We start from the raw sequence: 26,160 nt of genomic DNA, 5'->3' as shown, positions 1-26,160 counted from the left end.
TAGAGGAAAGTCTAGAACCATCTGAGCACCTTCAAAAAGCATCCAAAGCCCATGTCATTGGTCAATTTCTATGTTCTTCTCCATCATTGTTTTGAATTTTGAGCTGACTGATTTATTGGGGGTGAATTAGAAATTGAAGTTAATGATAATGAAGTCTGACTCACTGAAATTTAAAAACAAAACCAAACCAAACCCAGGATCTCTCAGAGTGCCTGCCGTGTGCTGTCTGCAGAAGAGCAGCAGTACCTGTTACTACCTGAGCACTTTTACCCTAAGTCTACACATGAGGGTTATGGCGGCATGCTTCTGAAGGCCACCACTATACCATCTGCTTAGAGAAGCGGTATTTTTGTTTGTTTTAACTTTGCTTTGTTTTCTGGCATCATCAAAGAGAGTCAAACCAAGGTGAGTGTGTAGAGCTAGATATCAAAGGCAAATGTATTCTGACTCCTCGGAACTATAGACTAAATGGGACTTCCCTGTTGAGTTAAAGATTCTACAAGAAGGTGCATAAAACATGGGCTCTGCCTGTGAGGGCAGTAAGTCAGTGACAGAGGTTTTATATGTTCTGTTTCCCTGTGGGGCTCAGAGGAGAACTCACATTTCTCAAGTATTTACATAGAATCATGAGCCCCATTGACTTCTATTTAGCTCTCACTATTATCCTGTAAAGGATGCACTACCCTGCAAGGAAAATACTTATAGATAGAAAATTGAGGGTCAGAAAGGTGAGGAAATGTGTCCATACCACTCAGGTAGAAATCAATAGAGCTAGGATTTGATCCCAGATCAAGTTTAGCTGAACCATGTCCTCTTATCTGAACATTTGAACCTACAGGTAAAACTGAAATCTTTTCTACCATTATGCTCGAGATATGGGTGTTTCTGCACAAACATGGCTGGATTTACTGGGAAAAAAAGCTCTTGTTATACAACACTATGAGTAAAAATACCATGGTTTATGTTGCTGCTGGTGTCCTAAAACTCAACACTCATGAAACTTAAAACCAAAGTGCTAAAAATAAAAAAATAGATAAATAATTAAATTAAAAAGCAACTCCAGCGATCTTAGTAAGGACACACGTACACAATTCTGTCTCCACTGGAATTTTCACTATGTAGCATGGTCAAAGGCCCTTTTTAATTCTGATGGTTATTGAGGTTTCTCTTGAGATGCAAGCCCTTAAATATGTTCATTTCTAACACAGCCCAGCTTCAGCTACTTCAGATGGGCATAGTCTTCTCCATCAATTATGTTTTTAAACAATTTGTAAAATGTATTTGGAGTTTTACAAGAGAGCTTAACAACATGGAAAATAGAGCAGTGCTTGAAGCCAGCCAAGTGCACGTCCCTTACACCAGAGGAAGACAATTCTAGAGTTTTGAACATATGTCTTAGTTTTCATGTATTGCTAAGGCTTTCCGCCTAACTGGAAGTTTGCTCCTCACCACCTGCATCACTGTGAACTTAATTGTATCAATATATGAACAAAGGAAGTTCCGAGTTATGCTTCTATTATCCTTCTTTTTACTAGTTGAATATAAGAACTGATGCATGACACACATTTTGTCTCAGGACAGGATGATATTACTATACTTATTTGCTTTTACATTTTTCTTTCCCTATTAGTCTCGTGCACTCCTACTTGATGGCCATAAACCACATGGAGCACTTCAATGCAGAAGACTCAAACTGACATGCGTTGCAAGTGTAAAATACGTATCACGTTGTAAAGACTTGGCATGAAACAATGAGATAAATACCTCTGATAATTCTCATGTTGATATCCCATTGAAGTGATATCTGGAACCTACTGAGTCACATAAAATGCACTACTAGGATTACTGGACTTGCTCTTTATTTATTTATTTTTTTATTATACTTACTAGTATGTACATTCAAGGGCTTCCCAGGTGGCACTAATGGTAAAGAAACTGCCTGCCAATGCAGGAGACATAAAAGACGTGGGTTCCATCCCTGGGTCAGAAAGATCCCCTGGAGAAGGGCACAGCAACCCATTCCAGTACTCTTGCCTGGATCATCCCATGGGCAGAGGAGACTGGTGGGCTACAGTCCAAAGCGTCTCAAAGAGTCAGACATGACTAGAGTGTCTTAGAACACACATGTACGTTAAAAATTGCTTATGGAATTCAGGGATGGTGAGTAACTGATTTCACAGCCGTGGAACCAACACACTGCCCGGTGCATGGTTGGCCCGTAAACATTAATTATAGACAAGAAAATGAGGTGTGTGTCTAACTCAAAACTCATGTTCTTTCCACTGTTGATGGCAGGTGCAAAAGCAACGACCATACTGGGCCTGGGCTGGACAGAGCAAAACCAGAGGCTGCAAGGGGCTGATTCATGGTGTCTATGTGGACAGCCTCCTAGGATGGGAAACAGAGGAGAGATGCACGGGAGCTGTCTGGAAGGCAGGGGCTACCCAGTACATGATCTTTAGCTTACATATTTAAAAAAATTATTTATGTATTTATTCATTCATTTTATTGCTGTGCTGGGCTTCAGGCTGTTTTGGTTGTGGCGAGCCAGGGCTACTCTTCCTTGCAGCACGCAGGCTTCTCATGGTGGTGTTTTCTCTTATTGCGGAGCAGGAGCTCCAGGCACGCAGGTTTCAGTACTTGTGCTCACGCTTAGCTGCTCCAAGGTGTGTGAAATCTCCCCAGACCAGGGATCGAACAGAGTCTCCTGCATTGGCAGGTGGATTCTTAACCACTGGACCACCAGGGAAGTCCCTTGAATATTTTTGGAAGGAGGTTTCTCGGTCCCATGCATTTCCTCTTTTCAATCATTGGGCTGAACATGTGTGATGAATTCATCTTCACCCTATATGAGATCATCCATGTGCTGAGGTCACTGACGATACAGTAAGAAGCTCACCCTGCCGAACAGACACAAACAGAAAAAGTGTGATACCACCACAAGTTCATTGTGGAGTTGTGGTACCTGGATTTTGCCACATAAGTCATGTGATTTTGGGAACTGTCCCTCCCTCACAGAGCTGCAGTTTTCCTATCTGTAAATTATTTTTAAAAAGCAATTTGCACAGTATTTCCCCGGGGTTAAATGAGACTCCTATTTGCATGTGAAAGTGCCTGGCAGAGAAGAAGATAAAACGTGACACAAGAGAAGATATTGAATCAATAAAAGTACTGTTGGATTAGAGACAGCTTGACAAAATGAAAAGAGAATGGGTTTTATAGTCTAAACCATTTGGCTTCAAATTGTTGCTCTGCCATTGGGCCAGCTAGTTAACCTTTCTAAACTTCAATTTCTTCACTTATAATATTGCAATAATGTCACTTACCTTGCTATTTTTAGAAATAAATTGAATAAAGCCTGAAAACTCTTGGTACAGAGCCCGATACCTAGAAGAGATTCAATAATTAGTGATTTTGAAACATTATTGCTTCCTAATTCTCAATGAGACATCTGGTTTCTGGTTTTAATTTTGTCGCTTACCTAAGAATAATACTAGTAGTTCTGAACTGGGTCATTAAGTTCTGAGTACTAATGCAAAAATGACAGGAGAATTTAAGCATTTTGACACAATTATGTTAATTTAATGTAGCAACATTAACTAGCCCTTGGAAAGACAAAAAAATAACATAAAATAATTTACATAATAATGGTATTTTTTTTCTTAGAATAAACCTAATTCAAGACCCTGATGTTGGAAAAGATTGAGGGCAAAAGGAGAAGAAGGCGACAGAGGATGAGATGGTTGGATGGCATCACCTACTGAATGGACATGAACCTGGGCAAACTCTGGGAGACAGTGAAGGACAGGGAAGCCTGGCATGCCACAGTCTGTGGGGCTGCAAAGAGTCAGACACAAACTGACAAAGAGTCAAACACAAACTGATCCACAAACTGGGACTTTTTCAATGCAAATTAAGGTTTCCTCTCAGAAGAAACCCCATGGAGATTAGCTCCAGAGAATGTGGCCATGTGGCTTCAAATGGTAAATCGAGTTCAGATTCCCTGTTAAACACCCCAAGGATTCCACCATACCTGCAACTGTTTTCCTTAAATGTGCTCCATGAAACACTGGCCTTGGGGGACACTGATACATGTTATGGGTCTGGAGATAGGTGTCATAAGAAATAATCTGAGACATAGCGTTGCTCCCACCATGAATGCCTAATTCCTTCCCAGACCTGGGTTACACAGGCAAAGCTGGCCGCTTCTCAGAATCTCTAAAAGCTACAAGACACAACGATGATTGACGCAAAGGATATTTAGACACGTGACGTGTTCCCCGAAGTATTTTTAAAACACAAATTTATAAAGTTAAATATATTAGTCATATAACCAGAGAAGATGTAGGTTTTGGTATGCAGAAATAATCTCTGAGTTTCAAATCTCTCTAACTGTGGAACTCTCCTGTCAAATTCTTACTACTGCCATTGTTCGGAGGACTATAAACAGCGAAACTGAAATGCTCTACATTAGCATGAGATTGGGGAAAAGGAAATAATTTGCTCACAAAATTCATATTTAAAGGAGATAAAAATGTAAAGTACTATCCTAAGAATTATAATTCTATAGAGTTTCCATCTGAGTAATTATGTAATTGCTTATCTACAATGAAACCAAATGAAAGAAAATTTTAAACTACTTTAAGAGAAGAATAATATTTCTGTTTTTTAGATCAATAGAGATATTGTTAAACAGCAATTACAAAAGTGGTACATGTACATTCTCTGGAGATAAAATAAGGTGAAACCATTTTCCTAATACACTTACAAAATGAGCTTTTATAAAAGCACAACTCTATAATCTTGTCAAGTCCATTTGAAGTATTATATAATTATTTAACGGAGAAGGCAATGGCACCCCACTCCAGTACTCTTGCCTGGAAAGTCCCATGGATGGAGGAGCCTGGTAGGCTGTAGTCCATGGGGTCGCTAAGAGTCAGACACGACTGAGCGACTTCCTTTTCACTTTTCACTTTCATGCATTGGAGAAGGAAATGGCAACCCACTCCAGTGTTCTTGCCTGGAGAATCCCAGGGGCAGGGGAGCCTGGTGGGCTTCTGTCTATGGGGTCACACAGAGTTGGACACAGCTAAAGTGACTTAGCAGCAGCAGCAGCATAATTATTTAAATAATAGCAATAATATTAAATGGGGCTTTCCTGGTTGCCCTAGTGGCAAAAAATCTGCCTGCCAATGCAAGAGCCTCAAGAGACATGGGTTTGATCCCTGAGTCGGGAAAATCCCTTGGAAGAGGATGTGGAAACCCATGCTAGTATTCTTGCCTGGAGATCCCACGGACAGAGGAGCCTGGTGGGCTACAGTCCATAGGGTCACACAGAATCGAACACAATTGAAGTGACTTACCATGCATGCACAATAAAATTAAACAGAGGGAAAAAAAACACAAAATTATCTTACAAGAACAAATAAACTTTTTAAAAAATTGTTGTGTTTCCAGATTGTGGACTGTTAGCAATACAAATACTATAATGATGCTACTAAAAAAAAGCTAATCTGAAAAAATTAACTGATGAGTCACATTTAGATAATCTATAAAACGCTATTTAATAACTATAATCCTGTCAAATTTCCATTTATGGCATTGTATAATCACTTAATAGCAATAAAACTGAAAGAAAAATATCAAATTATTTAGTACAGGAAGAAAGTACTTTTGTCCTGGTTTTGAATCTTCAGAAATAGTTTCCTTGGCATGTGGGATCAAAATGAAGATGACTCACCTGTTTTTAGGGTGTAGAGACAGTTCATCTGACCAGCAGAAGGTGTTCTGAGCCACGAGACAGCCTCGGTGAAGGGCTACCCAAAGACATTAGCCTTCAACCTGTTTTCTGGAATAAGGGGGTGATTTTTTTTTTCTCATTTAGAACAGCAAGGGCTTTAATGGACATTTAGTAGCTTTTCAGTGGAAGACAGTCATCCATCTTTTTCCAAGGGGCTCAGGCTGGCAGCACTGCCTCCCCACTGGATGCTGAGGCCTGGAAGGAAAGGGTGAGGAAGGGGTGAGTGCCTCCTTCAATAGGGAAAGAATCAGTCACTTTTTTTATATATGTAAATTTATTCATTTTAATTGGAGGCTAATTACTTTACAATTTTGTAGTGGTTTTGCTATATATTGACATGAATCAGCCACGGGTTTACATGTGTTCCCCATCCTGAACTCCCTTCCCACCTCCCTCCCCACCCCATCCCTCTGGGTCATCCCAGTGCACCAGCCCTGAGCACCCTATCCCATGCATCGAACCCGGACTGATGATCCAGTTCACATATGATAATACACATGTTTCAGTGCCATTCTCCCAAATCATCCCACCCTCTCCAGTCATTTTGAATGATCACTGTGGGCTGTTTATTCTGAGGCAGGGCTGGCAGCACTGGGCCAGAGTTCTCCTCTCAGGGGCTCTTCCCCAGAGTTCCTCGGGCTCATCTGACAAAGGGATGAGTGAAGGGTCAGAGCCTGGGCCAGCAGCACCCTGTTCAGAAGGGCAGGCTTAACTGAAAGAAGGAGCCAATCCCATCCATTGCCAGGAACACCAGCAAGAGCTCTCTTTCAGTCCCACAGAGAGGTTGATGCATCAGCTCCTGACAGAGATGGTGGGGTACCTGATCCACACTGGGAGCAGGACACTGGATTGGGACCAGTCACAGTGATGTCCTCCTTCTCTAGAATCTGGCCAACCTGGGGGCTCCTGGGTGGTCTCTCAGCTTCCGCTAAACACCCGATTTATAACATCAAGTATCAGTCAGTCAGTTCAGTCGCTCAGTCGTGTCCGACTCTTTGCGACCCCAAGAACTGCAGCATATCAGGCCTCCCTGTCCATCACCAACTCCCGGAGTTTACCCAGACTCATGTCCATTGAGTCAGTGATGCCATCTAACCATCTCATCCTCTATTGTCCCCTTTTCCTCCTGCCTTCAATCTTTCCCAGCATCAGGGTCTTTTCAAATGAGTCAGCTCTTCGCATCAGGTGGCCAAAATATTGGAGTTTCAGCTTCAACATCAGTCCTTCCAATGAACATCCAGGACTGATTTCCTTTAGGATGGATTATTTGGATCTCCTTGAAGTCCAAGGGACTCTCAAGAGTCTTCTGCAGCACCACAGTTCAAAAGCATCAATTCTTCAGCACTCAGCTTTCTTTATAGTCCAACTCTCATACCCATACATGACTACTGGAAAAACCATAGCCTTGACTAGATGGACCTTTGTTGACAAAGTAATGTCCCTGCTTTTTAATATGCTGTCTAGGTTGGTTATAACTTTCCTTCCAAGGAGTAAGTGTCTTCTAATTTCATGGCTGCAGTCACCATCTGCAGTAATTTTGGAGCTCCAACAAATAAAGTCGCCACTGTTTCCACTGTTTCCCCATTTATTTGCCATGAAGTGAGGGGACTGGATGCCATGATCTTAGTTTTCTGAATATTGAGCTTTAAGCCAATTTTTTCACTCTCCTCTTTCATGCTAATTTTTCCAGTAGTCACATAGGGATGTGAGAGTTGGACCATAAAGAAGACTGAGCCCCGAAGAATTGATGCTTTTGAACTGTGGTGTTGGAGAAGACTCTTGAGAGTCTTATACAGCAAGGGGATCAAATCAGTCAGTCTAAAAGAAATCAACCCTGAATTTTCCATGGAAGGACTGATGATGAAGCTGAAACTCCAAAACCTTGGCTACCTGTTTGGAAAAGTTGACTCAGTGGAACAGACTGATGCTGGGCAAGATTGAGGGCAGGCGGAGATGGGGAAACAAAGGATGAGATGGTGGATGGCAACACTCACTCAATGGACATGAGTTTGAGCAAACTCCAGGAGATAGCAGAGGACAGAGGAGCCTGATGTGCTGCAGTCCATGGGGTAGCAGAGAGCGGACATGACTTAACAACTGAACAAAGACAACAACAACAGATACCTCTCAGTCAGCACCACTCCCAATCCATTATCCTAAGCATCTCTTTCATGGGAAGCAAGCTGGCTTCAGTAACAGCCACCGATGACTTCGAGTATGCTAAGTGAGCCTTGGTGTATTTCATGGATATCCAGATCTTCACATACAATCTGCTCTGGAAAACTTATCCTTTATCTTCACAGCATAAAAATTCTGTCTAAATGAGATAGTTGGTGAAAATTCATTTTTTGTTCTTAATGAATTTCTGTGATGATTGGAATTTCCAGTTGCTTCTACTTTTCTGTTTTGTTTTGTTTTTTTCCTACAGTGAATCTATTTCAGCTTGGAGATTTTTCATGTGATCTTTAAGTGCACTGGTTATTTCATCTTCTTCAGCTAACTTAGTATACATTTGGTTTTTTTTCCTTTTTAAAAGTTTTAAAATAAAATTTAATTCAGCCACATCAATCAGTTTCTTTGGAATTCCTTTGATTCATCTTCTAGGAGGTCTCCTTTTTCAGGACCATTGATTACATCCACTTTCAAGTTCCCACTATCCATTTAGTCTTTTCCAAGAACAGTGGCTCAAACTCTCCCCTCCCCCCATTTTTTTTTTTGCAAGTATCCATCCAAAAACAGTATTTCTTGAGAGTTCTGTATTTTCAATATAATTACTTCATTCACTCCTCTTTCCCATCCTTCAGCTTCTTGTGAAAGCAGCTCTAGACTTTCCAGAACATTCAAATCTTCCTCCAAAGTATCATTTAATGATGTCTGAAATTGTCTTTTACTTGTCTGATGGGTTTTGAGGACTATTTCCATGATACCTACTTGAAATTCAGTGTGGTCTGATGCATCTTATAAAGGATAAAATGATCTTGTAAAGACAGTCATCAGTTCAACTTGTTCAAAATACTGAGATTTGTCTTCCTTTTGTCATTTTGAAAAGTGTTTATGTTAAAATGCTTCCCTGGTGGCTGAGATGGTGAAGGATATGACTGTAATACAGGAGACCCAGGTTCAATCCCTGGGTTGGGAAGATCCCCTGGAGAAGGGAATGGCAACCCACTCCGGTATTCTTGCCTGGAGAATCCCATGGACAGAGGAGTTGGCAAGCTACAGTCCATGAGGTCACAAAGAGTCGGGAATGACTGAGTGACTAACACATATATGTTAAAAGGAATTAAAAAATTGAAAATTTCTAGCTCCAAACTGATGTTTTATGTGTTTCTAATAATTTATTCTCCAGTCTAGTTTGCACTGAGGTCAACTCAATGTCTCCAAATATATATGTTTTTCTTTTTTGGCCCAGCAGCAGAAGCACAGAGTCCTAACCACTGGATATCCAGGGAATTCCCCCAAATATGTATTTTTAATTTAAATTAATAAACCTTATTTCTTAGAAAAGCTTGAGTTTTATATAAAATTTAGGTAGAAAATGCAGAGTTCCCATATACTCCCTCTCCTCCACCCCCACACACTTACAGTTTCCCCTACTCTTATCTTACACTGAGATGGCACATTCGTTATAATTGATAAACCAAAGATTGTTAACTGAAGTTCATAGTTTATATTAGGGTTTGCTCTTTATAGCGTGCATTCTATAGGTTTTGACAAGTACATAAAGCCCTGTGTCCATGGTTATAATGTTATTTAAAAGTGTTTGCTACTGCTACTGCTGCTAAGTCGCTTCAGTCGTGTCCGACTCTGTGCGACCCCATAGAAGGCAGCCCACCAGGCTCCCTCATCCCTGGGATTTTCCAGGCAAGATTACTGGAGTGGGGTGCCATTGCCTTTTCCTCCTTAAAAGTGTTTAACTTATCTAAAAATCCCTTGCATCTCATGTCTCCATTCCCCTCTTCCCCTCCACTCCTAAACTCCTGGAAACCACTGATCCTTTTACCATCTCCACAGTTTTGCCTTTTCCAGGATGTCATGTGGTTGAAGTCATACAATGTGTAATCTTTTCAGAATGGTTTCTCTTGTCGTGACAATACACATTTATGTTTATCCACATCTTTTCCTGACTTGATAGCTCATTTCTTTTTATTACTGAATAATATTCTATTGTCTGAATGAATTTATTTATTCATTGATCTAGTGAAGGCATCTTGGTTGCTTCCAAGCTTTGACCATTATAAATAAAACCACTATAAACATTCATGTCCAGGTTTGCATGTACATAACTTTTAAACTCATTTAGATACCAAACACATTTTCAGTTAAAAAAAAAAAAATTGTATACCTAAAAAAAAAAAGTTTTCTTTCTTCCAGGTGGTAGAAACTTTGTGGCTAGTTTTCACCTCCTTGAATTAAGTTCGTGGTGATGGTGGTTTAGTCACTAAGTCATTTCCAACTCTTGTGACCCTGTAGACTGTAGCCCACCAGACTCCTCTGTCCATGGGATTTCCCAGGCAAGCACGCTGGAGTGGGTTGCCATTTCCTTCTCCAGGGGATCTTCCCGACCCAGGGATCCAACTCACATCTCCTGTATCACAAGTGGATTCTTTACTGCTGAGCCACGAGAGAAGCCCTATTAAGTACGTAGTCTCTTTACATTTAAAAACATGACTATGATTGTCAACAGCACCATCTCCTGTAAAAGTCCACAGGGATACAGGCCTGATCTAAGGTCTCTGAACAATGCTGCCCAACTTGCCCTGAGGCTCCTGAAAAGGTAACAGCACAGAGAAACATGGCCATCAGCAAATTCCCCCTTGGCCTATAGACACTGCTGAGTCACCTGAGGTTGTCAAGACCCTGCCAGCCACAAGGGACCCTGGAGAGCACAGGTGAATATCCCAGCTGAAGTCACATCACTTCCTGGTGACCTGCATTGACCTCAGAGGAGCTTGGGGAGCAACAGAGCAGGAAGCCCATGCCTTGAATAATCTTCTCAAGGGTGTCCAGAAGCAGTTAGGCTTGCTGAGGATGAGGGGATATTCAGGAGGCTGACCTGACAAGGAGTAAAGGCAAGGACAGTCCTCCCTGCAGGGGTGGGAGAAGTAGTCTCGAGAGCTCTTACAAGACCATCATATCTTCCTAAATTTGGGGAGGAATTGCTGAAGAAATTGAGGGAAAGCATGTGAAGTGAAGTGAAGTTGCTCAGTTGTGTCTGACTCTTTGCGACCCCATGGACTGTAGGCTACCAGGCTCCTCAGTCCATGGAATTTTCCAGGCGAGAGTACTGGAGTGGGTTCCCATTTCTTCCTCCAGGGGATCTTCCCAACCCAGGGATGGAACCTGGGTCTCCCTCATTCCAGGCAGACGCTTTACCATCTGAGCCACCAGGGGAGCCCTCATAGTAGGTAGCAATGAACCAAAAATGCAACCTTGGATATTTCCAAACCGGAATCCCCCCATTCTTGTACCCACTGCTACCCCAGGCCCCCACCCACATGCAAGCAATTTCTCTTTTAATATTTTTTTTGGCTGTATCAATTTACATTCCCACCAACCATGTAAGAGGGTTCTCTTTTCCCCACGCCCTCTCCAGCATTTGTTCGTAGATTTTTTGATGATGGCCATTCTGATCAGTGTGAGGTGATATTTCATTGTAGTTTTAATTTGCATTTCTTTAATAATTAGTGATATTGAGCATCTTTTCATGTGTTTGTTGGCCATCTATATGTCTTCTTCAGAGAAATATATACTTATGTCTTCTGATTGTTTTTTGATTGGGTTGTTTGTTATTTTTTGATATTGAGCTTCAGGAGCTGTTGGTATATTTTGGAGATTAATCCCTTGTCCGTTGCTTCATTGGCAAATATTTTCTCCCATTCTGAGAGTTATCTTTTTATCTTGTTTATGGTTGTCTTTGCTGTCCAAAAGTTTAATTAGGCCTCATTTGTTTATTTTTGCTTTTATTTTCATTTACTCTAGGAGGTGGGTTGTACTTGGTATTTGAATAGACTGCATTTCTTATGAAACTAGCCTACTGTAAATAATTTTGTGCCTCAGTTTAATATTTCTGAAACAACATCCCAGTTGTTAAAAGAAAAAAAAAAAAGGTCAAGGGAGATGTCCTATGCAAAACCAAAATTCCTTTGGAAATTGACTGAAGCCTATCTATGGAATAACTTGTGTGACTTGTGTTTATAAAATCTGAAGTAGGTAAACAAAAGATGCAAGCTAGGAAATATCAAAATACATCAAGTCAAATGGAACAAAGAAGAAAACAAATGAATCATTAAAGCAAAGGGGTTCTATTGTCATAAGGGAGTAAATTAGAGACTGGTTTAAACCAACACCTGAAGATAAAAGCTCAAAGCACTTAAATAACAATACTCATTCATGTGATAAATAGACTCCAACTTGTGAGAGGCTCATATTTTAACTCTTGGAAACAACCACCTCCTACTTTTAAATCACCTAAAAGCCTTCATACCTGATTGCTCAATAAATAGTCTGGGTCTAGAATAAAATTCTGATTAAGAAAAGAATTTCCTCTTGGAAGAGGGAGGTGAGCTTAATTGGCAAGCAGGGCTGACTTTGTGAGTCACAGATGGGAAGATAAAGGAGACCTACCTAATGTTGAAAAAATGTGCCTCGTCAGTAATTATATTAGGTCCTGTCTGATTCTCACAGTTTAGTGGGTAGGTAGCTGCTACATACTTTATAAAAGGCGAAGTAGAAGTTCAGAGAAGTTCAACAAGGGAGGAAGGAAAACTCTCAGCGGGCGAGGGGGTTCGATGTCTCTGCCCCCACTCTTGACAGGTTATAGCTGGTTTTCTGATGTCTAAGAGGGGCTGGTTCAGCATCCTGGTGACTTGCAGGATGGAGACTGTGGTGTGGTGATGGGGGGCAGTTGGTACTTAGAGGGAGCTGGTGAGGGGCATCTCTTTCCCCCTGTTAAAGAATCAGGCTCAGAGCTGTTCTTAGAAGAGGAATTCCATTTTCTGCTTCTTATTTGTAACAGAGACTGAAGTGCTGCAGTCTTAGTATTTCCTGATCCTCTGCCCATAAAGTCCATCCTGGCCTCTGGGACGCAGCCCCAGCTGCACCCCCTTCTCCTCCCCGCCCCTCCCAGGCCATGCGTGTCTGGGACTCCCTTCTTCACATCCCCAGCCCCAGACTGGGCTGCCTCTGAAAATTTCATGCCTCCAGGTGCTACATGGATTATTCATGAAGGCTGCGCACGGTCGCCATGGGAGCCGATTGGCTGCGGCATCTTTAGCATATTAATAACCCCCTCTGATTGAAAGCCTGCCCGGCAGAGACCCACCTGGCTCCTCAGTCACTGGCAGGACCAGCTTTTCCATTTGCAGAACACGTTGTTTGTTATTTTCTTTCCAGATGACCCAGGAGTAATATTTACCTAATTGACTAATCCCAGAGAGCGTGGATCCCCCCTGGAGCCTCAAAGGATGGCAGCTCCCCGGCTGGCCTCTCTGGGGGGGTCGGCCTCAGGTCATGGCCTCCTCCTGGCTTCTTTTCTCCCTGGTGGGGCAGTCAGGCCAGCAGGCGCCCCCAGTGGGCAGACATGACATCAGAAAGGCTGAGTCACTGGGCCCAGATCGGGTGTCAGGCTGGGCTGTGAAGGCAGCCTCAGTGGGCTTGTGGGCTCCGGCTGGAGGGTACTGTGTTGATGCCAGGCTGGGGCTGCAAGAGATCCCTTAGAAAGCTTCTAGCTACTCTGTGCAGAGGCATCACGGGAAGCTAGTACTGATGAATACCCGTGATTTGTAAGAAGCACATGAAAATCACAAGGCTTCTCACAAACCTACTGGCAGTCCAGAGGGGGCTTCTGGTCAACGCTGGCCAATTCCCATCTGTAGGCCACTGCAGGGGTTGGGGTAGCTGGGTTCCAACTGAACACAGATGAGAAGGGAACGGACCTAGACAGCTGCTTGGGGGAAAGGTAGGGTTTCAATGCTTCCCTGTAAGAAGAAAACATTAGCCAAAGGAAAGATGATGCAGAGCAGTGGAGACCCACAGCCTCTGGCAGAAGGGCTGCTGGGCCATGGCCAGGGCTTGGGTGACCACAGTGAGGGTTGGCACAGGCTGGTGGCACAGACCTGGATCTCTCCTGAATGTCTCTGTAACCCGCTGCTGAGTCCAGGGGTCTTTCAGGGGGGTGTCAGGAGGCTCTTCCCATCCCAGTAAGAAGATGATGTGTTTAGATTTGCATTCCAGGAATAGAAGCAGCAGTGGGATTCGAATTACACAGCCTGCTCCAAACATTTGAGCAGCTGCTTGCTTTTCCACTACTGCTGAAGACCAGAGCCCTCTCTGAGCACCCCGGGAGGGCAGCAGGAGGAGGCAGCTGGTCCATTCTGCAGCACAGAGATGTCCTGGCTGTTCAAGTACAGATATAGCTGTGGTTGAGTCACTGGGTGCCTATGCCACCAAACAGGAGAGAACAAAACCTGGTGATGTTAAAAAGGGAAGCCCGTCCACCTCCCTGAAAAGTAGAATCCACGCTAGCAGTGCCCTGCGCTAAGGGCAGCAGGATTGCAGTGGGGCTTCTGTCAGGGAGAAAGGAGGAGGCCCTTTCCTTCTTAACGGCCATGGGGATCTCTGTTAACATTGCACATCCAGAGAAAGCCTTGAGTGGAGGGAGCACTGAGTGGATTGGCATAGGCGCTCTTTAAACTAGCCTGTCATTTAGTATTCATTTACAACAAATCTTGAAGGCAGGAGGAGAAGGGGGCGACAGAGGATGAGATGGTTGGATGGCATCATTGACTCAATGGACGTGAGTTTGGGCAAACTCTAGGAGACAGTGAAGGACAGAGAGGCCTGGTGGGCTGCAGTCCATTGGCTCCCAAAGAGCCAGACAAGACTGAGCAGCTGAACAACAACAACACATACAGATTTATATAAAGAAACTAAAGTTGCTGCCATGCTGTCAATTCTGTTAAAAATAAATGCTTTTTGGATGTTTTGTGTCACCCTAGAAACTACACGATGAGGCCAGAAGGAGCAAAGTCAGTGGCCTTCACCTTGGGAGAATGCCAGGACCATGGCTTCTGTATGAGAGTGTTCGTGCTGCACTTTCTGGTGGTTTGAGTGTCCTAGGGACAGCAGCTGCGGACCTTGCAGGAGGAGCTGCACTCAGCTGGGCTCTCATGGACTCTGTGCAATTTCACAGGTAAATATTCTGAGTCACAATTATGACACCAGATGCAAATTTCAGCTTTCAGAATGATAACTGGTTTCCAAACCATATCTCTCCAACTGTACATAATATGTATCATTCTCAGTTGCTCATTTGTGTCTGACTCTGCATTCCCATGGACTGCAGCACTCCAGGCCCCTCTGTTCTCTACCATCTCCCAGAGTTTGCTCAAATTCGTGTCTGTTGAGTTGGTGAGGCTATTTAACCATCTCATCCTTTGTGGCCTCCTTCTTCTCCTGCCCTCTGCTCTCAATCTTTCCCAGAATCAGTATATCAGGTGGCCAAAGTATTGGAGCTTTAGCTTCAGCATCAGTTTTTTCAATGAATATTCAGGGTTGATTTCCTTTAGGATTGACTAGTTTGATATCTTTGCAGTCCACAGGACTCTCAAGAGTCTTCTCCAGCACCACAATTCAGACACATCAATTCTTAAGGCACTCAACTTTTTTTATGGTCCAACATTCACATCTGTACATGACTACTGGAAAACCCATGTTGAAATGCATAAACAGGGTTATTATGCTATAGATAGATTATTTAGGGTTAGACTGAGGAGAGATGGGATGGAAAGGAGGAGGAAGAAGTGAGAAAATCATTCCATTTGTTCTTAATCCTGAATTATTCTAGGTCTTCTATCTACCATGCAGATTCTGAAACCAAACTCAGGAGAGTAGTCTTGGGTCTTGGTAACCTTCAGAATTTGATGGGTCTAAAACATACTAGAAAATGGAAAAGAAAACATCCAGAAATAGATCATCTTTCCCACAGCTGAAGATTATTTTTGAAGTAAAACTTTCGGGGAAATAAATTATGAAAAGTCTAAAATGGTTAAGCATCTGAGCTTCGCCATTTTTCATTATAGCTATGGTACCGAGGCTCCTGGGAAAACCATTCCAAATGTCTGCTCCCAACGTCTCCACAATTCCGTCAAAGCTTTGCACAACTAATGTTCATTGAATTCAGTATTGTACATCCACTTCAGGTGGAGTGAGATTTTGCCATTATTTCAATAAAGCAATTTGGAGCACATAGAGGCACAAAGGCAGTATCTATATAGTAAATATACACATACATAATTAGAAGGCTGCTAAATTATATAGGATGGTGTTTAAAGAAGCAAAGAGTTCAAAATTGAAATGGAAGCCTGGTAAATAACCCATTATACCCAAAGAAATCCTGATTGCCTATTCATAGTTGGAATTTACATGAACCCTTGTTCATTAAAGAATGAATAGCTGCTAATTTGCAGCATTACCAAAGCAAAGTTCAGATGACAGAATAAGAAAAAAACTCTCAAATCAGAGATCTACCAGCTGTCCCACATAAACACCACTGAAACTTTCTTAATATACGGGAGATCCTATTTTTAAATTCTACTATCTAATTAAAATACCCCAGAGAAAAATGATGCAGATTGCAGAAATCAAAATTTAATAATAATAAAGAAGATGGGAGGGAGCAAATCAATCCATTTGTTACAGCAGTTTGCTAAAGTGCTTGTTTTTGAGTGTTTATTTATTTAAGCAGCAGAACCTGAGCATTCTTCAAAGAAACAGGCTAAGGCTCTTGTTCAGATTTACCTGTGAAGAGCTTATATCAGGGAATGGAAAAGTGATAGAAGTAACCCAGACATGATTTTTTTTTCCCTTAAGAAGCTAATAAGCCAGGGATGGAATCAAACATAGTAGGGAGATGGGGCTTGGAAAGATTTGGTGAGTGTGAAATGCCCAATTCTGAAGAGCTGTCACTTCCTCAGAAAGCCTGGGATCTCTGCAACTTGGAATCAGAGCTGAGAGGTGCTGTCAGGATGGCTGACAGCCCAGGGCAGGTGCTGCCATGACTTGTCCAAAGTCACACAGAAAGCATCAGAGCTCGAACCTGACCCACAGCTGATGACACTTAGATGTCTACATTTCTCTTACAGATTATCAGCTTCTCACACTGTATCATTCAAAGATTAGTTCAGTTCAGTTCAGTGGCTAAGTCTGACTCTTTGCAACCCCATGGACTGCGGCAAACCAGGCCTCCCTGTCCATCACCAACTCTGGAGTTTACTCAAACTGATGTCCATTGAATCAGGGATGTCATCCAACCATCTCATCCTCTGTCATCCCCTTCTCCTCCCGCCTTCAATCTTTCCCAGCATCAGGGTATTTTCAAATGAGTCAATTTTTTGCACCAGGTGGCCAAAATACTGTAGTTTCAGCTTCAGCATCAGTCCTTCCAATGAATATTCAGGACTGATTTCCTTTAGGATGAACTGGTTGGATCTCCTTGCAGTCCAAGGGACTCTCAAGAGTCTTCTCCAACTCCATAGTTCAAAAGCATCAATTCTTTGGCACTCAACTTTCTTTATAGTCCAACTCTCACATCCATACGTGACTACTGGAAAAACCATAGCCTTGGCTAGATGGACCTTTGCTGGCAAAGTAATGTCTCTGCTTTTTAATATGCTGTCTAGGTTGGTCATGACTTTTCTTCCAAGGACTAAGCGTCTTTTAATTTCATGGCTGCAATCACCATCTGCAGTGATTTTGGAGTCCAGAAAAATAAAGTCTGACACTGTTTCCACTGTTTCCCCATCCATTTGCCATGAAGTGAAGGGACCGGATGCCATGATCTTAGCTTTCTGAATGTTGAGGTTAAGCCTACTTTTTCACTCTCCTCTTTCACTTTCATCAAGAGGCTCTTTAGTTTTTTACTTTCTGCCATAGGGTGGTGTCATTTGCATATTTGAGGTTATTGTTATTTCTCCTGGCAATCTTGATTCCGGCTTGTACTTCATCCAGCCCAGCATTTCACATGATGTACTCTGCATATAAGTTAAATAAACAGGGTGACAATATATAGCCTTGACATACTCCTTTTCCTATTTGGAACCAGTCTGTTGTTCCAGGTCCAGTTCTAACTGTTGCTTCTTGACCTGCATACAGATTTCTCAGGAGGCAGATCAGGTGATCTGGTATTCTCATCTCTTTCAGAATTTTCCACAGTTTGTGGTGATCCACACAGTCAAAGGCTTTGGCATAGTCAATAAAGCAGAAATAGATATTTTTCTGGAAGTCTCTTGCTTTTTTTGATGATCCAACATATGTTGGCAATTTGATCTCTGATTCCTCTGCCTTTTCTAAAACCAGCTTGAACATCTGGAAGTTCATGGTTCACATACTATTGAAGAAAAAAGATTAGAAGGCAAGGAATACACACCCTGCACTGCCCCCACTGCACTGTACACAGCCATCCAAGGCTCAATAACCTTAAAATAATGAGCTTCAGCATTATATATATATATATATATATATCAAGTTATATCCAATCAAAGATATAAAATGTAGATCAAATTCCACTGATTCATTATTATTAAATCAGTAGCAAGTAATGTGAATACTAAGAAAAAGCACCTGCAATGTGATGGAGCATAAATAACACAAGTTCTAACGTGGCCATCAAACTGTGATGAAACTTTGCTAGTTCTCAAGAAAATGTAAATGACAGTACAAATTAAAGACCAAATTGGGTCATATGTAGAGATGTAGATGGACCTAGAGTCTGTCATACAGAGTGAAATAAGTCAGAAAGAAAAACAAATATTGTGTATTCCTGCATATTTCTGGAATCTAGAAAAATGGTACATGTGAACCTATTTGCAGGGCAGGGATAGAGATGCAGACATAGAGAACAGATATGTAGACATAGATGGGGAAGAGGGGTGGGACAAACTGAAAGAGTAGGCTCGACATATATATACACTATCGTGTATAAAATAGATAACTAGTGGGAAGCTGCTGTTTAGCACGGGGTCTCAGCTCAGTGCTCTGTGATGACCTAAATGGGTGGGATGGGGGCGGGATGAGAGAGAGGTCCAAGAGGGAGGGGGCAAATGTATACATATGGCTGATTCACTTCATTGTACAGCAGAAACCAACACAACATTGTAAAGCAATTACACCCCAACAGAAAAAAAAAAAAAAAAAGACAATGTATCACTTGCTAAGTTGACAAAAGTAAATTATGATAAACAGTGTTAAAGAAGTTTAGCAGAAGACAGAAACTCTTCAGCCTTGCTTGTGGGAAGGTCAATCTCATTGTTTTCTCTGAAGTTTATGGGAGCAGATGTGGACAACCAAAAAGATACTCATTTTCTCAAGCAACTTGATATCTTATAAATTTATTGAAGGAAATAGGCAAGAAAACAGAGATGTGTGCATAGAAATGTTTGAGATACTGAAAACTGGAAATGAGCAACTTATTCAAAGATAAAGATCAACTCAACTATAGAAACACAGCTTCTGTACCCCAGATGGTGGCATGAACATCCTGCATCCCATTGGGATTATTAGAATGAGCTCTGGAGTGTGGGAAAATCCTGGCTTCACAAGTCACTCTTTGGGTGATCCTGGATAAGTTACTTAATGTTTCCCTACCTTGGGGATCCTCATTTGTAAGATGTAGAATTACCAGTCTTAAAGGAAATCAACCCTGAATATTCATTGGAAGGACTGATGCTGAAGCTGAAGCTCCAATCCTTTGGCCACCTGATGTGAAGAACTGACTCATTTGAAAAGACCCTGATTCTGGGAATGATTGAAGGCAGGAGAAGAAGGGGACGATAGAGGATGAGATGGTTGGATGGCATCACCGACTCAATGACATAAATTTGAGCAAACTCTGGGAGATGGTGAAGGATAGGGAAGCCTGGCATGCTGCAGTGCATGCGGTCCCAAAGAGTCTGACATGTCTGAGCGACGGAACAGGAACAAGAACAACTTCAGAGGACCCCTAGGAGGATTAAATATGTCAACACTCCTTTTACGTAAAACGCTTAGATTAGATTCAGCTACATTGTGTGTGTGTCCGTCAAGGTTCCCCAGAAAAACAGAACCAATAGATGAAAGAGAGAGACAAATTTAGCATAGAAACAGGCCAAGAAGTCACACCCTCTGCTGCCTGCCAGCTGGAGAAACAGAAGGCCAGTGTGAGTCCGAAGGCTCAGAAAGCCGGAGCACTGATACCTTGGGGCAGGAGATGATGAATGTCTGGACTCAAGCGAAAAACAAATTTGCCCTCTCTGTGCCTTTTATTCCACTCAGGCCATTAAAGGCAAGCTTCTTTACGCAGCCCACAGATTCAAATTCTACTCTTTTTCTGAAACACCCTCCCAGACACACCAAGAAATAATGTTTTCTCAGCTCTCTGGCATCCCTTAGTGCAGTCAAGTAGACATATAAATTTTACCATTATGTGTTCAGAACTATTATTTAACTATTTCACTATTACCATGTGGGGCTTCCTAGCTGGCTCAGTGGTAAAGAATCTGCCTGCCAATGCAGAAGGCACAGGAGACATGGGTTTGATCCCTCAGTTGGGAAGAGCCCTTGCAGAAGGAGATTACAACCAACTGCAGTATTTTTGCCTGGGATAATCCCATGGACAGAGGAGCCTGACAGGCTACAATCCATGGGGCTTCAAAGAGTCAGACACAACTTAGCAACTAAGCACAGCACAGCTATTGTCATGTCTCAATTAATGATGTTATCAGAGTGTATTTTATTTTCAAAACATTTTAGAGTGAAAAAAAAACCTAAGGAAATAGAACAAGACATTAAAAATATTTCTTTATGCTTGTTTATATTTTCTATTTGTATATAATTAGCACAATGCCAAAGAATGTTCAAACTACTGTACAATTGCACTCATCTCACATGCTAGCAAAGTAATGCTCAAAATTCTCCAAGCTAGGCTTCAACAGTATGTGAACCAAGAACTTCCAGAAGATCAAGCTGGATTTAGAAAAGGCAGAGGAACCAGAAATCAAATTGCCAACATCCATTGGATCATAGAAAAAGAAAGAGAATTCCAGAAAAACATCTACTTCTGCTTCATTGACTACACTAAAGACTTTGACTGTGTGGATCACAACAAACTGTGGAAAAATCTCAAGAGATGGGAATACCAGATCACCTGACCTGCCTCCTGGGGTCGCAAAGAGTCGGATACGATTGAGCGACTGATCTGATCTGATGAAAGTGAAGGAGGAGAGTGAAAAAGTTGGCTTAAAGCTCAATGTTCTAAAAACTAAGATCATGGCATCCAGTCCCATCACTTTATGGCAAATAGATGGGGAAACAATGACAGACTTTATTTTTTAGGGCTGCCAAATCACTACAGATGGTGACTGCAGCCATGAAATTAAAAAACACTTGCTCCTTGGAAGGAAAGTTATGACCAACCTAGATAGCATATTAAAAAACAGAGACATTACTTTGCCAACAAACATCTGTCTAGTCAAAGCTATGGTTTTTCCAATAGTCATGTACAAATGTGAGAGTTGGACCATAAAGAAAGCTGACCACTGAAGAATTGATGCTTTTGAACTGTGGAGTTGGAGAAGACTCTTGAGAGTCCCTTAGACTGCAAGGAGATCAAACAGGTCAATCCTAAAAGAAATCAGTCCTGAATATTCATTGGAAGGACTGATGCTGAAGCTGAAACTCTAATACTTTGGCCACCTGTTGCAAACTGACTCATCAGAAAAGATTGAAGGCAGGAGGAGAAGGGGACCACAGAAGATGAGATGGTTGGATGGCATCACCGACTCAATGGACATGAGTTTGAATAAGTTCCGGGAGTTGGTGATGGACAGGGAAGCCTGGTGTGCTGCAGTCTATGGGGTCGCAAAGAGTCAGACACAGCTGAGCAATTGAACTGAACTGAATGCATTGTCTGTATAGTAACATCTTTTAAGAACTCTACCTATATTTTCAAAAGTCTGCTATGCAAATAAAGAGAAATAACATTCATGACACAGTAGTCACGTGCTGTGCAGTGGTGAAGAGCTTGCACTGCAGTGATGAATGCAGTGTGATTCCCCACTCTGCTGAACACATACTTACTGTAAATCCTTGGGCAGGTTTATTTAACCTCTTTAAATCTCAGTGCTATAATGGCAATAGAGCTATGTGTGGATTAAATGAGATAATCTGCAAGAAACAGTCACACTAACACCAAATGGGAAGACTATGCTCTGCAAAAATATTAACCAGGATTACTAGTCAGCACACATCAGTTATAATCAAATCAAATTGTAAGAATTATATATTTCTGGATTGAGCTGTGAAGAATCTAGAACATGAAAATTATGTCAGAGGTGACAGTTCAAGGTACAAACACACAAGTCACATCTCACCCAATTGCTAATATGTCGGAGAAATGGTTGGATCTATGTCCTACGCTAAAATGTATAGTTTTAAGAATTAAAATGATACAGAAAAGTGCTTTTATTATTCTTCGTTTTCCCTAGGAAAGCAATCTTCATCAGAACAAGACAGAAAAAGTGGAAACACACATGAATGCCTCTCATTACAGATGCCATAGCAATTTGTTCAGTTTGTTTTCTTTGCATTAAGTACAAATAAAACCACTGGCCACCTGAACTAGCAAATGTTCTCATCCAAACTTACTTTAAAATGCAGCAAAATAAATGAATGAATAAATACATGCATATATAAAGAAATGAAATGGGTCATTAGATGTTTAGGGAAGAAATAGCAGTTAGGCTTATGATAAAATAAATATAGTAAGTGATTGATTGCAGAATGGAGATGGTGAGTGTATGGTTATTTATTCTACACTTCTTCATCATTCAATACCTGGGAAAAAAAGCAAAGAGAAAGTCCCGTGAAATGCGTGCACTGGACTCCCTGTGGAATCTGGGTGTCCGAGGTGGTCTTTGCAGGACAAGCAAACAGCACACCTATGTGCTCCAAGCCTGTTTCCACATGCAGTGTGCCAAGGGTGTGCTCTTTTCTCAGTAGCTGAGTGGTGGTGGGAAGCTTGGCCTGGTGAACTTGGTGCTGACTCTTTCCCCTTATCAACATGGAAGAAAAAATGGGACAGGCTTGGATTTTAAATTTTAAAAATGACACTATTGTTTTAGGGATTTTTCTCTGCCCTGCTACCACTAAATTTATACTTGCCTTTCAAATGAACTTTAAAGGGAACATTTTATTGTGCCTTCAAAGTTTTAGTATTTCAAAGTAACAACAACTCTGTTCCTCGCTGCCAAGACCTAGTACCAACCACCTGGGAGAGATCACTTCTGAGCTGGCCGTCTCCCTGGGAGGCATCTTTCTTGGGAGAGATGCTTGGGGAAGATCCGTGAATAGGGTGGAATAATTCTCAGACAAAGGTTGGCCATCGGTCATTCAGAACTTTCCTGTCTGAACCTCCCCCTCCAACCCGTGCGTGTGAAATGTGCACACACACACACACACACACACACACACACACCTTCCATGGCTGTTTCAGTTATGTCAGCACCCCCTTTGTCTGGCCACCATCGTGGACTTGTTCAGAAGCAGTGGCCAAACGCTTCCCTGTGTTACTCTACATTTTGATAGAGAGGCTGCATTAATGTCTAATGAAGTGTCCACTGCACTGACAGAAATTACCTGAATGTGATCTTTTAACAAATACACACTCATCTAGAAATGTGTGTAAAACTAGAGGTTGTATATTACTCACACTTTGCTACCATCCTCTCATGTGGTGTTCAAGCCGACTTCAAAGAGATCCTGTGTGGTTGTTCTGTGGGTTTCTAGGCTGGAGTGTGGACTGTGGTGCTGAGTGGCTCCCTGCTTTGATGGTGACTGGTGTTGTGTATGCAAAGAAAAATCAAATGTTTGAATCAAAGGAAAACAGAAGAGTGTGGAATGAATGTAAGATGTCTTCCTCTCCAACCCCCAAATGTATGCTTTATCTTGGAAACATACCTATTTGACATAAGTAAGATTTTACCAAATGACTCAAAATATAGTTAAGATGCCAGCATCACTCAAAAATATGACTCGATTCTTTGTGCGGTATTTTCGTTATGCTCTGGAAAGATTATGACAAGGACTTATATTCCATGTTGGGAAGTGAGCTGATGATTCTTATAAATAAGCACTTACTAGGAAAATTGATAAGCAAATCAATTGTACCTATGATACAAATTTGTAAGAAGACCAAAGGATGGCATTAGCTGCTGCTAAGACCTGAAACCAGAGACAATGAGCTACAATGGAATGGAGTTCTAGCACTTGCATCACAATAGTATTCAGAAGGATAGTGTTAAAGCTAAGAAACCCTAACTCTTAAAACTGCTGATGTGAGAAAAGCACTAATTCACAATCTGCAGGCACAAGTCACATGGCTATAGTTTAGGTTCAAAAGCACAGAGAAACCAGAGTGGTCAATCATTACAGCAATCATCTGCCTGTTATACTAAGCCACTTTGAGTCAGTCATCCTGCATTTGTTTAAACCATATGATGGCAGTTTATATGTGTCCTTTCCAGGCTACATATGTGGAAAAAGAGGTCAGTGGAGACAAGGAGTCCCTGCCTTCCAGGAGGTGAACCTGTAAAACACACTGTTTTAAGTAAGAAGAAGAAGCATGACAAGTAGCACATGTAGGTGGTGTGGATGAAAGCCTGGGGGAATGCAGGAAACAAGGGGTGTGTTCTGGGTGCGATAAGTCATGGGCAAGAAGGGTAAATGACAAACCTCTATGGAAGTGGTCAGATGGGTGACGAGAGCAAGGCTGACTTTAGAAGACTGCGGAGGTTTGTGGGGATGGAGTTAAGAATCAAGGGCTTTCCTTCAGCTTTTACAAATCAAAGAAATTTGAGGGGTCTATTTTGGGGGTATTAATGAATAGGTCATGTTTTCCTTCTACACAATTTCACAATTTTTTTATTTTGGAACTTTGATCCTAAACTTCCTGTCTTGTCCTCTGTGTTCTAGATTGAGGGCATCCCACACTAAAGCAGGAACCTGATGGCCACAGTGAAGATGAAAAAGTCACTGGAGCCAATCAACCTAAGCTCCAGCTCATCATGAAAAGTGGAAAGTATATACTGGGGTACAAGCAGGCTCTGAAAATGATCAGACAAAGCAAAGCGAAACTGGTCATCCTCATGGACGGCCCAACCTTGAGGAAGCTGAAGTAGAGTATTATGCCATGTTGGTCATCACTACAATGGTAATGGTGATATTGAAATGGGCACAGCATGTGCAAAATATTATAGAGTATGCACATTGGCTGTCACTGATCCAGAGCATTCTAATATATCAGAAGCATGTGAGGACAGACAGGTGAAAGGTAAATCATGCACAATTTTTCTTTAGTAAAGCTGGCCAGAGCTTGTTTGCTTTTTTTTTTTTTTTATACCACTTTGGTAGGTATTTACAGAGTTTCTCACTTCTCTTACTCTGCCCTCCCATGATCCCTTTTGACTTTTGAATGGTGTTTCTCATGCCCTGGCCTTTCTTTACTCCAGTTGGCCTTTGTTAGAGTTGGCAAACTGGACCTAGACCAACATGGTGCACATGGGGGGATGTTAGAACATTCTTTGTATGCCCCACACGCATCCATGTGGGTCTAGACTTACGGAGACTAAGAACAGGGCTAGTGTCATGCTTCTACATTAATGTTCAGTGCCATATTGGGAACCCATGATCTGTTCTATAACCTAAGATAGAAGAAAGTACAAATTATAAGAGAGTGAAAGTGAAAATCACTCAGTTGTGTCTGACTCTTTGCGACCCCATGGACTATACAGTCCATGGAATTCTCTAGGCCAGAATACTGGAGTGGGTAGACTTTCCCTTCTCCAGGGGATCTTCCCAACCAGGGATCAAACCCAGGTCTCCTGCATTGCAGGCGGATTCTTTACCAGCTGAGCCACAAGGGAAGCCCAAGAATACTGGAGCGGGTAGCCTATCCCTTCTCCAGCAGATCTTTCTGACTCAGGAATCGAACAAGGAGTCTCCTGCATTGCAGGTGGATTCTTTACTAACTGTGCTATCAGGGAAGCCCAAATTATAAAAAGCCAATTGATATTCAACCTTTCAGGAATATTTCTAATTTGTGGAATGAGAGGTGTCCATCAGTAAGATAATTTATCTGAGCTTCCTTATGAAAGTCATGCAACTCACTGGAGATTAGTTTTCTTTTTATTTAACATTTTGCATCATTTAACACTTACATCTCCAGCAAGTTTGTACTATATTTTCAGTATATAGTTATTTTACCATGTTAAGAGATATGAGCTTCATGTGTTTTCCTTGTGTAAAATTTCATTTGTTCCATAGTTAAA

The 26,160-nt window shown here is 41.8% G+C and overlaps 1 pseudogene; it reads left to right on the top strand.

The window, feature by feature from the left end:
• The first annotated feature begins 24,838 nt into the window (after nt 1-24,838).
• LOC102282856 (large ribosomal subunit protein eL30 pseudogene) lies at nt 24,839-25,167 on the top strand (annotated as a pseudogene).
• Nucleotides 25,168-26,160: the final 993 nt, after the last annotated feature.

Source organism: Bos mutus, chromosome 11 (genome assembly GCF_027580195.1).
Source record: "Bos mutus isolate GX-2022 chromosome 11, NWIPB_WYAK_1.1, whole genome shotgun sequence".
Taxonomy (NCBI): domain Eukaryota; kingdom Metazoa; phylum Chordata; class Mammalia; order Artiodactyla; family Bovidae; genus Bos; species Bos mutus.
The sequence above is the reverse complement of the archived record's forward strand: the minus strand, read 5'-3'. Positions and strand labels throughout refer to the sequence as shown.